Source organism: Dipodomys merriami, unplaced genomic scaffold (assembly GCF_024711535.1).
Source record: "Dipodomys merriami isolate MVZ:Mamm:240054 unplaced genomic scaffold, mDipMer1.0.p SCAF_37, whole genome shotgun sequence".
Lineage (NCBI taxonomy): Eukaryota > Metazoa > Chordata > Mammalia > Rodentia > Heteromyidae > Dipodomys > Dipodomys merriami.
The window spans coordinates 6,445,796-6,459,837 of record NW_027205270.1 but is presented as its reverse complement, the minus strand read 5'-3'; the positions used below and the strand labels follow the sequence as shown (position 1 = coordinate 6,459,837).

The window sequence follows — 14,042 nt, the reverse complement described above, 5'->3', positions numbered from 1 at the left end:
AGAGCTCAGGGACAGCACCCAGGCCCAGAGTTCAAGCCTCATGACCAACAAACTAATAATAATAATAATAATATAATAACTCCAATTATGTACCAAAAGGCCTGATTGGAGGTATGACTTATGTGATAGAGTGCCTTTCATGAGTAATAAACCTAGCAAAAGTTCAATATCCTGGGTTCCAGTTTCAGTATTAGCACACACATGCGCACGCACGCACACACTCACACACACACACACACACACACACACACACACACACACACACAGAAATCCCACAGACAAATCTCCAAATTTCCCCTTGCCTCCTCTCTTCTGCTCTTTTCCTTCCTTGAAGGTTCTATAAGATGGCCTAGTTTCTGTTCTATTCAAAGTGTGGTCTCAAGACCAATTGCATCTCATCGGGACATGTCTTGTCTTGGACATGAAAATTCCTAAGCCTTTTGCAGACATGCTGGATTAGAAAGTATGGAAAGGGAATTTGCTTTTAAGAAGCTCTTCAGATATTTCTTACTTGTACTGAGATTTTTAATCTAATATTTTAATTTAAAAACTCTTAATGGTCATGGATATAGTAAAAAAAGAAGGCAGTTTAGGAACATTTTCAGAGAAATGCTTTCTGTGGAAAATGAAGTACAGTGCTATGTGAATAAACAGATGGTTATTCATTTGTATCTCCTATTTTAAATGAAGTTCTCTACATTTGGGTGAGTGGGAATTCATATTTTATTTTTTTCTTTCACTTGGCCTCATCTTTAATTCTTAATTTAGGTTAACAGTAATAATTAAATAATTTTATAGAACTAGAAAGTTTTTGATAAAATTAAAAAGGTATCCCGTTGCTATTTTGAGGTTTGTATTGAATGTTTTCATTCCCTCAGTTAGAAGCAAAGATCATTCTTCCATAAATAGAGAATTTGTATCATATGCTGAAACATGGAATGACTTTTTTAATAGCTCAGCTATAAACCATTCAACATAGGGGTCTGTGATATGAAGGCGGGTGGTGTGTAATGTAGGGTTTAATTAAATTGGCTACTGCTATAATTAAAGGTTTTCAGTTATTAATGTATCACTGTGGCAAACATTTAATTTTTATCTCTCTAGTGAAATCCTTATTAAAACAGGATATTAGGGAATTTAAGTAGAATTTGCTGAAGAAATGGTTTGGATTCTTAGCTGTAACTCAGTTTAATACAATGCTGCAATTGTTTTCTTTTTAAATAGAAAAGAGGACTTTGAAAAGCAGCAGAAAATGAGCACAGTCTCAGATAAGAGAACAATTGCAATAAAAAAAATTTCTATTGGGTATAAAGAAAGGAGTATGGGAAAGGAGGTAAGTAACCTGTCCATGCTCACTCAATCACTTTGACAATTTAGAATGTCAAAACTATACCTGAAGTTTAATATTTTGCAAGATTATATGTTAAGAAATACTGGACATATTCTATTTGCACCTTTGAAAGGGTGAAAACACCCCTTTAATCTGCTGTTTTTCAGTTTCCTCTAAGGATTACTGTTAATTTAAACAGTTTCTCTATTGCTGCTAGTTGTAAATAAACTCTTAACTAGAGGTATTTTCCTTCAATTGTTCTACAGAGTAGATGCAAAGTTAGTGTTTACTCCTTGGAAGAGTCTAAAATTCTGGCCTGGCAGGTGTCACAGAGAGAAAGAGAAGAAATAGTTTCACATATCAGTTGACCCTAAAGCAACCCCATGGTTAAATAGAGTTGGCAAATATTATTTCCTATATCTTCTTTTGCATGATTCAAATCATATGACACTCTATTGCAAATTAGGAGTTTTGTAGTTAGGAAATATTAGCCATATCATTTATATCAAAATCTGTGAAGCTAGATTATCACAGGGGCTCTTCCCATTTCACAAATGCAGTTCTGCAGTTTATATCTTATAAAATAATTTTGTTGTGGAAAGAGCCTTAGCATTATGAGACCACAAATCTTCTTCCCAGAACTATTCAATAGCCATGTGAACTGAGAGAAAGTAAATATGTGAAATATCACTTTTTCATCTCTAGAATAAGGTTAAGAACAAGCTATATAGGTTTTCCTTTGAAGATTAAATAAATGTGTTCAAAAACTTGACAAATTTTTAAGTGCAGTTGAAGAGCTCATTTAAATATGCTCCTTCACTTCCCAAAGTGTCATTGTGTGTATTTCCTAGCCCTTTTTCTGTGAAGTGGAAGAATACCTTAAATTTCACTAGCATACTAGGGTGCTAAATATTTAATCCAAGAACTAGTTTAAAAGACCATTAAAAATATACAATGAGCTGGGTGTCAGCGGCTTACATCTGTAGTCCAAGCTATTCAGGAGGCTGAGTTCTGAGGATCTCAGGAAAGTCTGTGAGACTCTTATCTTTAGTTAACTACCAGAAAACTGGAAGTGGTGCTGTGGCTCAAGTGAAAGAGCACTTGCCTTGAGCTGAATTGCTCAGGGACAGTACCTAGGCCCAGAGTTCAAGCCCCCCATGAATGACAGAAAAAAATATATGTACATATATTTATTTACCAGGAGTCTTTTAATGTCAAATACTTTCAAATTCAACGCTGTCTTGACTTTAAAATTAAGCCATTAATTCTATCATTAAATTTTACCAAAGTACAGAATGTATATATCTACATCTCTATCTATATTCATATACTTAAATATAATCATGCACATATAAATCATATATTTATGTATGCACATATTTATGCAGATATAAAATTTGTCTTATATATTTTATTATAACATATTAATATGTACAAACATATTTATAATATATAAATATATTATAATTATATAATTATTCATATAATTACATAAACATATAAATTATATATGTGATGTCTAGTAGATTATTAATAGCAGTTACTTTGACCAAAAGGGTTTTATAGATCCATGCATCACAATAAGTAACCGAAGTTCAATGTGCAGTATATATTATTCAAGATTTCTTTTAAGATATAGCACTTGATTTAATATGATTAGTTGGAAAAAGATAATAGAGTGACACTAATTGGAGTTTTCCTTATTATTAATTTACAGACAGGAAATAGAAAGAAGAGATTCAACAGCAAGCCCAAGACTTTTCTATTAGACATGAAAAAGCTCTCTGAGATGACAGGCATGGTGAGCTCCTGCCACTTACTGGGAAGTCCTGTATGGATAGACCTTTTTTTAATACCTTAGTGGTAAAGAACACACTTTATTGTCTAAAATTATATGAATTTGGGAAGACCTATTTTTTTCGGGGGGGGAGTCTGGTCATGGGGCCTGAACTCTTTGCCTGGGCGCTGTCCTGCAGCTCCTCAGCTCAAGGCTAGCGCTCTAACAATTGAGCCACAGCACCACTTCCGGCTTTTTTCTTTTTTCTTATGCGGTGCTGAGGAATCGAACCCAGGGCCTCATGCATTCAAGGCAAACACTCTACCTACCACTGAGCCACCTTCCCAGGCCCAGGAAGACCTATTTTGTTATTGCAAACTTCTTATCCTAATAAACTAGAATTAGATAATAGGTCTTGCAGGTTTTTCTGCTCAGACTGACTTCAAATCATCATCTCAGCTTCCTGAGTGAGTAGCTAGGATTTAAGTGTGAGCCCCAGAAATCTGACCTTGTAAATCTCTTTCAAGGAATTGGAATTAGAATTGGAATTAGAATCTGTGACTTTAGGGTTTTCTTTCCCCCAAAGCTCTCAAGCGATTGTTAAACTTCATAAAGCTTTAGGATGTTTATCGTAGTCTGCATATTTTATCTACATTAATTAAATAGTAATGGTTTCACCCAGCATATAACAATATGTACCAGATATTTTATTTTGGAGATTCTGTAGCAGAACAGAGCCCACTAATTTCTAGGCTGACTAACAGGGCTCAGCTATTCATATTTTTTTTTTTATATATTCCAGGAAGGAACTGACAGTAAATGATTTTAGTACAGGATAATCACATCTAGTATTTAACTGACTTTGCATAAAGAAGAATCTATGCCATCCAATGCTTCATTTTAACTTTTAAACAGTTTAAATATTGAAAAATGACTGCTATTTATACAGAATGTAATACGGATCAAAATTACTGAATGAAGAGATTATGCATGCTCAAGTGAGAGCTGGGATAAACAGTCTTTCACTCCTTGATTTCTTTGCAAACAAGTCCATGGTGGCAGAATTTATCAACTTTATAAAAAAATTACATATTTTACAAAATCTAGTGTGGGATATATCTTACATGAGTAGACTCTATTTAAATGCTAATTTTAGATTCCTTCTATCATAAAAAAGATTTTTAAAAGTCTGTGTGTTTTAAATGTTAATGGCCTGCTTATCCCAGGACATGACTTGGCATTGATAGTTAGGAACAGAAGAATTATCATTGGAAAAGGATAAGAAAAGAGAGAGGCAGACATCAAATACTATTGAAATTGTTTTTTTGCAACTATGGAAATTGAAGGAGGAAACCTGTTCTTTGTGGGTGGAGAACAGGGAATAAAACACCAAGGGTGAGATTGGTTAGGATATAATGTTAATATTTGTGGAGCTACAACAATGAAATCTTCCCATGTAATATTAACAGGATAATTTTTCAAAAGAGAGATGTATGGAAAATCTAAATTTTCTAGTGAAGGATACATATTATAGAATAAGAAATTATTTTAAAGTTTCATTTTGAAAATAGTCTTACCTAACTAGTATAATATTATTTTATGACAAAAAGCAATGCTTTTAATCCTAGCAGTTTACCATTGAGGAAAAAATAAGCAGTTGTATCAACCTTCTTAACACAGTGTCGAAAAATATGTCTAGGTACTTGACATTTAAATTTTAAATGGTTTCCTTACTTGGCTTGTATGTGTAAGATTTTAACAGATATACTAGACAGATATCAGATCACCTCAAAGTAAACAAACATAAGTAAAAATGAAAAAGCAAATAAAGGAGTTAATAAGAATGATAATTTGAGAAGATGGAAATGAAGCACTTTTGCTCTATCTTTTAGGTATTGACCACAGCTTTAAGAGTAAATAGAGGAAGCAAGGGAAGGGGGGAGTATGAAATAATTAAGCAGCCCTGGACAAATTAAGGCTGGTTGGACCTTACCTGCATTCTAGTCTCGCAAAAAAGACCATGAAAAAAATTTATCACTTGAGGAAAAAATCTGGTAGATAACATTTTTTTTCTGAATAGTCTGCCGGGTCCTGCTGTTTTCTTTAATGTTAATCATGCATTTATTTTATTTATTTATTTATTTATTTTTTATTTTTTATTTATTGTGAAAATACCATACAGAGAGGTTACAATTACATGGGCAAGATAGAGTGCATTTCTTATCAAGCATTGTTGCCTCCTCCTTTGTTTCCCCTTCCCATCCCTTCCCTTTATCCACCCCCCCCACTCCCAGTGTCAAAGTTGTAAAGTTCATTTTTCGACATAATGACTTGTACATCTCATTGTTGCAATGTGTCAACCTGTATCCCTATTTAAACGATTTGTTTTTTGGTTCCCCTCCACAAATTATACCAACATCAAATACAATGAAAGCAGGGGTCATACCATGGGGGAGGAACATACAAAGCAACAAAGAAATCATCTTATAAATATGTTAGAAACAATCGCATGAAAGAAAAAAAAAACATTTGAATACTTATCTTGGGGTTCATTTCACCTAACATCAACTTATCTGACCTTTTCTGGTTGTCTCAGACATATACTAGAGCTCGCCTATGACCCAGCAATCCCACTTTTGGGCATTTACCCAAATGATCACAAACAAGACCACACTAAATCTACCAGCACAACTATGTTTATTGCAGCATTATTTACCATAGCTAAGATATGGAACCAACCCAGATGCCCCTCAGTAGATGAATGGATCAAGAAAATGTGGTATATATACACAGTAGAATTCTATGCCTCCATCAGAAAGAATGACATTGCCCCATTTGTTAGGAAATGGAAAGGCTTGGAAAAAATTACATTAAGTGAAGTAAGCCAGGCCCAAAGAAACATAGGTCCCATGGTTTCCCTTATTTACAATATCTAGTATATGTCTGAGACAAGCAGAAAAGGCAGATAAGTTGATGTTAGGTGAAATGAACCCAAAGATAAGTATTCAAATGTACCTCACATTTTCAGGAAATCTTTCCAATGCTGAATCAAGTTTGAAGGAAACTTAGTGGTTTATCCTTCTGCCTGCTTTAAATATGACAGAGTAAAAGGACATACATGTGATTAATATGATTAATGCCATCAAAGATTAAAACAATGTAATGACTTAGAAGTAAATAAAAACAATACAAAGAACTGGTGAGACGTCAGGTGCCAAGAACAGGGAAAAATCTTGTGTGGGCTTCATGGAAATCTTTGAACTTAAATTTTGAAGGTAGATAATGGACAGAAGAGCAAAAGGTGAAGGAGAAGAAGGAGAACTTTTCAGCTGTACAAGTTAAATGAAAGTACACAAGAAGTATATTTAAGAATGTTTTACTTTTGGGATTGGGGGGGAAGGGGGAGGCTGGGAAGGGATGTGAAGGGTAAACACAGGAGGAGGCTGCAATGCTTGGTAAGAAATGTACGCAGTATCCTGCCCATGTAATTGTAACTCCTCTGTACAGTATGTTCACAAATAAAATAAAATTAAATTTAAAAAAAAGAATGTTTTACTTTGTATAATAATAATTGTAATGCAATTTAAGACAAAAATAGATAAAAATAAAAATGTAATTTTAATCACATTTAACTCAGAAAGAGCAGGTACCAGACTAAGGATCATAAAATTAAAAATAAAAGTCATGAGGCTTGACCTCTGGGACTTGGCACTGACCCTGAGCTCTTCAGCTCAAGGTGAGTGTTCTATCATTGAGCCACAGCACCACTTCCAGAACACTGGAAGTGTTGCTAGAATTAAAGGTGTGAGCCACCAGGACAGAGCCTTAATTTATTCTTTAATGGGTATTTAATTTACATTGTTCCTGTTCTCTATATCTTGCTAATACTCTAGTTTCAAGTTAGAAAGCTACCCAGTTGAAATAAAGCTAAGAAATTGATTTTATGAATCAAAGGTGCATCCCCAAATACAGTAAATTATTATTCTTATGCTACTTTATTACCCCATGGATCAAAGATAATTCTGTAGAATTATTTTCCTTATTTTTCTGATGAGATAAAAGCATGGTCCATATATCCCTAGTGAGAAATTCCTAGGAATTCAAAATTTAGATCGCATCTCCTGTGAACATTAAAAACAAACCTGTCTTTTCCTTTTTCATTGCACCTAAATTACTTCCTTTAGATTCATAATTATTTACCTTGTCTTCCTTTCAGTGTGACTAAGTAAATATAAACAGATCGACATACATAGCGTATCCTCTAAGTTAAATTTTGAGTATTTACATCACTACTTAAGTAGGTAAAGTCTTTCAGAAGAGATTTTGGAACACTATCTGTATAAAAGATTTCATTATGTTGACCTCTGGACTAGAACCATTATCAACTCTCATTCAGAAGTTAGAAGGCCCCAAGACTTTGTTTCATTCCTCATTCTCCAAATACCTCATTTCCAACCAGAAAATTGTTTATTTTCTAAAGGCAAAGGAAAGGCTCATGAAAGGAAGAACAACATGAAGCAGTATCATCTGAGTATTTTTTCGAAATTTTTCTAGCACAGCTATTATTTCAGATGACAAGAATTCATGTTTCTATTGCTGTTGCAATGTTTTTCTCTTTTCTTTTTTGGTTAGTTTAAGATTACTTCCTCTTCCATTGCTTGCATATTTCTACCCCTTCCAATCAGAAATTTCTATCAGCTGACAGGTAGCTGTGCTTGGATGCAGGTGCACAAACTTGCCTTCTAAAAATTATACAGTTTTTAATATCTCTGAGAACATTATTGATGTACTTTCAAGAGGGTACTAGTGTTTCAAACTGATATGGAAAGCAATGATGACACAAAAGTTGACACCTTCAGCCTCTATGTGCGTGTTTGTGTGTGTGGTTTAATAGTAATTTTGAACTAAAGCCAAAATATTGAAAAAGACCAAATAAGAGCTCAGGAAAGTTCCAAAAAGTCACTTAAGGGATTACTCTAACCTTATTCTGACACAGAGGTATTAGAAGGGTATAATGGGTCCATGAGGAGATAAGAATTTCATTTACATAGTTTTCTTTTTTTATTCTATTGAAGGCAGAATCAGGTATAAGACATGTTACTAAACCTAATCCTTAATATGTACTCATGGAGGAACTCCTCACAGAATTCAGAGATTTAAAAGTGAAACACCAAGGCTTTCCATTCCCTAACAAATGGGGCGATGCCATTCTTTCTAATGGAGTCATAGAATTTCATTGCATATATATATATATATATATATATATATATATACATATATATATATCACATTTTCTTGATCCGTTCATCTACTGAGAGGCATCTGGGTTGGTTTCATATTTTATTTATTAATAAGTTTTTTGTGTGTGAAAATACCTTACAGAGGGGTTACAATTACATGGGCAAGATAATGAGTACATTTCTTATCAAGCATTGTTGCCTCCTCCTTTGTTTCCCCTTACCATCCCTGCTCTCCCATAGTTCCATATTTTAGCTATAGTATAATGCTGTGATAAACATAGTTGCACTGGTAGCTTTAGTATAGTCTTGTTTGTGTGGGTAAATGTCAAAAAGTGGGATTGCTGGGTCATAGGGGGGCTCTATGTGGAGTCTTCTGAGGAACCTCCATACTACTTTCTAAAGTGGTTGAACAAGTTTACACTCCCACCAACAATGCAGTAGGGTTCCTTTTTGGCCACATCCCCTCCAGCATCTGTTGTTATTAGAGTTCTTGATTATATCCATTCTAATTGTGGTGAGGTGGAATCACAATGTTGTTTTGATTTACATTATTTTATGGCTAGAGAAGTTGAGCATTTCTTCATGTGTCTTCATGTGTCTATTGGCCATTTTTATTTCCTCTTCAGAGAAGTTTCTCTTTAATTCTTTAGTCCACTTATTTATTGGGCATTTGTTTAAGTGAAGTAAGTCAGGCCCAAAGAAACATAGGTCCAATGCCTTCCCTTATTTGCAATAACTAGTATAAGTCTAGGACAAGCAGAAAAGGTCAAAAGCTATGTACCTAAGACCATATTAGAAGATGTTAAGTGAAATGAACCCTAAGATAGAGACACAACTTGTTTTTTTTCTTTCTTGCTATTGTTTTTAATATATCTAAAATGTACTATGTGATTTTTTTTGTTTCTTTTGTATGTTCTTTCTCTGTGACATTCGGTACCCTGCATCTTGTATATACATTTTTCTAATTTGGGGAGGGGAAGAGAAATAACAAAATGACGAAACAGGATAAAGGTTGATCCATTATAACACTGAGATTCCAGAGACACTATGTTGAAAACAAACTTTACATCCTGGGGGATGAGGGAGGTGGGGAGGGAAGGGATAGTAGGGGAAAAACAAAGGAAGAGGTAACAATGCTCCATAGGAAATGTACTCATTACCCTATTCATGTAACTGTAACCACTTTGTACACTAATTTTACAATAAAAAACATAAAAGTTTAAAAAATGTGAAACACAAGTGTTGGCATCTGGAAGATAACATTTAAAGGAAGCATTATTCTAAACAAATATAGCTGCTGGCAACTGTACAATGACACTGTTGGTGAGTGAAATCAGACCCTGGCTCAATGCATCATGGTAATGAGAAGACCCTTACTGTGCAATAGCACTAAAGGATTTGTCCTAAGACACACATAAAGCTCATTTTTAAGAGATAAATTCATGCTGATCTGAGAATTCACTTACTTCTTTAACAAGACACACATAAACTAAAATTAACAGCAAAAATGGCACTCACTTGTAAGTTAAACTGATGTAAACTACATAGGAAATCAGAAAGGGGTAGAACATGGACAGAAAGAAACTAGCTGTAGTTTTCATATATGGATCAGATTCTGACCATATTTATGGATTCCTTAAATAGGAGATGAAGTGAGTAAGAATATGTGGAAAAATAAATTCATTAATTTAGTCATTTATTTATGAGCATTTACAGCATATGACTTATTATAATGTGTTGTGTTGTTACTCCCTAAAGTATTCATTCTATTTTAAAACAAGAATGTTCTTTATTTATCCAAAGCATTACAATTTCTCAAAAGTCTTCAATCACTTATCAACAAACTTTTCCCTGTATCCCCTTAAAAAGTGTCCAACCAAATTATATATTACACTAACTGCCAACCTCAAGTGCTAAAGTAAGACAGAACATGCTTGGTATACTGAATAGAAGACTAAGAAAGGCCAACACAGATCTTTTAGAAGGTGTTAAAGAAGAAGGTTGTGTGTGTGTGGGGGGGAGCTGATATTCCTGAGCACCATCATTTTTCCCTCAAAGTTGAAGAGTTTCAAGAAAACATTTTTAATACATGGTACTAAGGAATCAGAAGGATTTGCACCTTGGGATAAAAACAGATTTTCAAAGCTCCTGGATTGGCAAACAGATTAAACGAAAGTGGGAATAGAAAGCAGAGAGAAAGGAAACAAGGAGAGAGTAGCGCAGAGGGATAAAGTTGCATCTAGGAGAAATAAAGTCTGGGGCTTGTCACAGATTAAGAGAATGCAAATCCACACCCAATCTGGGAGATGGGAAAGAAAAGAAAGCCTGGGATTTTACACCTTCCAGGAGGTGATACTAAAACTATACAATGTCAGCAGTAAGGTCACATGTAGCACTATGTAATGTCTTGTAAAATCTCTGTGGCACCTTTGCTTGACCAACTTCAATCTACACTACTAATGTAAGGGAATATTTATTACCAGACTGCAGCTACCCAGCAAGCAAAATGTTCTGATAATAAAGAAGATCTGCAAGCAAAGTTGGTCTAGACAAAAACAGAAAATGTTACTGTGTCAAATAAAGAGATGAGAGAAGGTCAGCTTTTCAGTCATTTCCTAAACTTCAAACATCCTTTTCTTTTTGTATGGAACCCAGTGCCATCCATAGCAGCACAAGCTAGATGTTCTGTCACTGAGCTATATCCCAGCCACCTGGCCATTCTTCATAAACTACTACTGTATTACCAAATACAGTACAATCAAATGTACTCTGACTATGATTAAAACCCCAATTTTTCCTGAGCCCTCATGGCCTCGGTGATCTGCAACACAGCATGGTAGAAATTCTTTTACTTTTATGGGGAGAAGGGGGATAAGGGATCAAAACACTACCTACATGTATGTTAAAGTAAACAAAAGATGTCAATTGACCAAATTAATTAGCATTCAGAATCCTCCTTACTAAAAGTCATAACTTTCAGACCAATCAAGCAAAACAGGATTCTGCTATTCAGGTTATCTGAGTCTGGGAGAGCTGTTTCTGATAATTCGACTCCATTTTTATTTTGATCTCAGGTACTTGTGCCTAAGACCATTTACCCAGCAGGGAAAAGTTTCATATAAACACAAAATATTTCCCAGTGCTATCTTCTACTATTCCGTGCTGTCCACCCTACTCTACTCGGTCTTCTAGTTCCTCCTCGTGGTTTTGCTCATCTTCTTCCAATCATTTTAATCTTCATCATTGTCCTCATCTCTGCTCATCTGGCTCTCCGAATCTGTTTCTTTGTCTTTGACCTTCTTCTTTTACTCTGCAGCTTCCTTCTTGTCTTTCAGCTTCGGCCTATATGGTTTCCAAAGCTTCTTTCAAGTGGGTAATGAACCATTGAACACCTTCTCTTCCGTGATGGAGAGCACATCGCTGGCATTGAGCTTTCTTTTCATTGGGACTGTTTGGGCATAGGATGTGGCATACAGATCCAAGACACTAGCATTGCAGGAGATGATGCCCTGGGCCTCCTTGGACATGTTGACTCGGGGAGCATCTCCTTGATGATCCAAGAGATGACAGCGTTGGGTAGATTTAGGTCCTTGGGTGTTTGTGTCATTGCCACTGCCAGGGACCGAATATGCCCGCCTCAGCAAAATATTCATTCTTGTAGGAAAGTATAAACATAAAAATCGTCCTAAGACTTGTTTCCACGAACTTGATTTCTTTATTTTCCATTCATATTTCTTGTTGGGTTGACTCATAATTTCCCATGATTCTATATTGCCAATATCTCTTAAATGTTACTTTATTCTAACCTTATTGGTCTTATAGCACTGAGAATAATACTGTGATTACTTCCATTGAAACATATTCATTTAAATACCAAAATTTTATTTATGATATCTAAGTCTATCGACAAAGAATTTACTCCCATTTCTTCACTTACTGTGCAAATAATTTTTAGTATGACCTTTTATGTTACTCACAAATCAGTCTCACTTGAGGCTAGAAGGTTTGAGTCACAATTTTTGATGGTTTGTGGAAAGGAATTCATTTAATTCACGCAACACCTTGATTACTCTGAATGGAATTATCCTGGGTCAAATAATAGGGTTATAGTACTAATTTCATTACAGTGGAGCTCAAGTTTAATTTGAAAACACTGTAATGTGCAAGAGAAAAGGTCACTATTCAACATCTAAAGATTAATGTGAAAATTATAGAGAAAATAATATTGCTCCACAATTATATGCATCAAGTTAATGTGTTCCCTACTGGAGAACATAAAGTAAAATCACCATAAGGTCTAAAAAGGAAAATAAGAATTTACTCAGTACTTTATCTCATCTTTTAAAGGAAATTGCCATCAAAATGAAAAAAAAACAACTCTTCATTACACATTTTAGCAAAATAATATATATTAGTCACCACAAAGAATTTTAAATGATATAGGAGAAAAAGTTCTGTTATCTGTGTTTTCCAATAAAATAATATTACAAATGAAAATTTCCTCATTTTTCTCCATGCCTGATTAAGAAACAATTGCATTTCATTTCCAAGTATAAGAATCAATCCATATAATAAAGTCACATAACAGAACAATTGAGTGTTAAAAAGATTGATTATTACATTTGATATTATGCATTATACATTAGTGTACAAAAATTGTCATATGGATAGATTCTATCTGCTATAATAAAAAAAGTCTCTACTATGTATTCCAAAGTTAGTTTTAGCCTCTCCTGATCTCTGAGGTTATGAAAACTCAGTTGGTTTGGAATAGAAATATCCTGTTGACAGCTAGGTTAAACTCAAAGGGCTAAAACTCTGGAATCTTGTGCGGTGAGAGTATGAGATTGTCATTAGAGAACAGATGAAACCATCCATCTCAGAAATAAACAAGACAGACAGAAAGATAAAACGGTCATGACCTTAGGTACAATGATATGAGAACCTTCAAAACTCTGTTTTTACCCTGGCTATGTGTATGGTCCAGAAAACACAGGAAGAATGATGAACAGAAATCAGAATACATAAAGAAGCCAACAGGTAAATAGTTTGCCAATTTTCCAGACTCGTTTGGAAAGCAAGGTATGTCTTATGGATAGTTGACATAAATATTAATCCTTTGTTTTATTAAATAAGAATACCAACCAATAAATCATGTCCTTACATGCTGTCTTCTTTTTCCTTTAATTTATCCTCCCTGGAATTGCACCTCTTAAAATAATGTTGCCTTGAAATTTTACCTTATGATTGGTTTCCTGAGAACATTTACAAAGAATAAAAATAGATAATATTTTCTTATCTTGAATATCCTCATGATGAGAATTTCAGAGTAATATATTATAGTATTGAATTAAAATCTCTTTCATGATTTGACACCTATGTTTTGTTGGCTTTGAGGTATCATCAGAAGAGCAGTGTTAATAGCCTGTCAGTGAGTCATTTGCTAATCACCTGAATTATAACCTGTCTCAAAATTATATCATTTTGAGAAAATGTTCCACTGATGTATGTTGAAAGAAAGATGGCCTTCCAGTGTTCAGTTTTATAATTTCACAAAAATATTTTAATACCTAGTTATTTTCGAATTCTGCTCTTTTAGAAAAAAAATCATTTGGAAAAAGGGTAGTTCAGGTTTTAATTGCTTGAATTATTTTAAAGTGATAAAGCCAATAAAAGATAATTTTAAAATCTAATA

General features: G+C 34.3%; 1 pseudogene; it reads right to left on the bottom strand.

Annotated features, from left to right (window-relative positions):
• Nucleotides 1-11,518: 11,518 nt before the first annotated feature.
• Nucleotides 11,519-11,954, bottom strand: LOC138804601 (DNA polymerase epsilon subunit 3 pseudogene; annotated as a pseudogene).
• Between the last annotated feature and the right edge of the window lie 2,088 nt (nucleotides 11,955-14,042).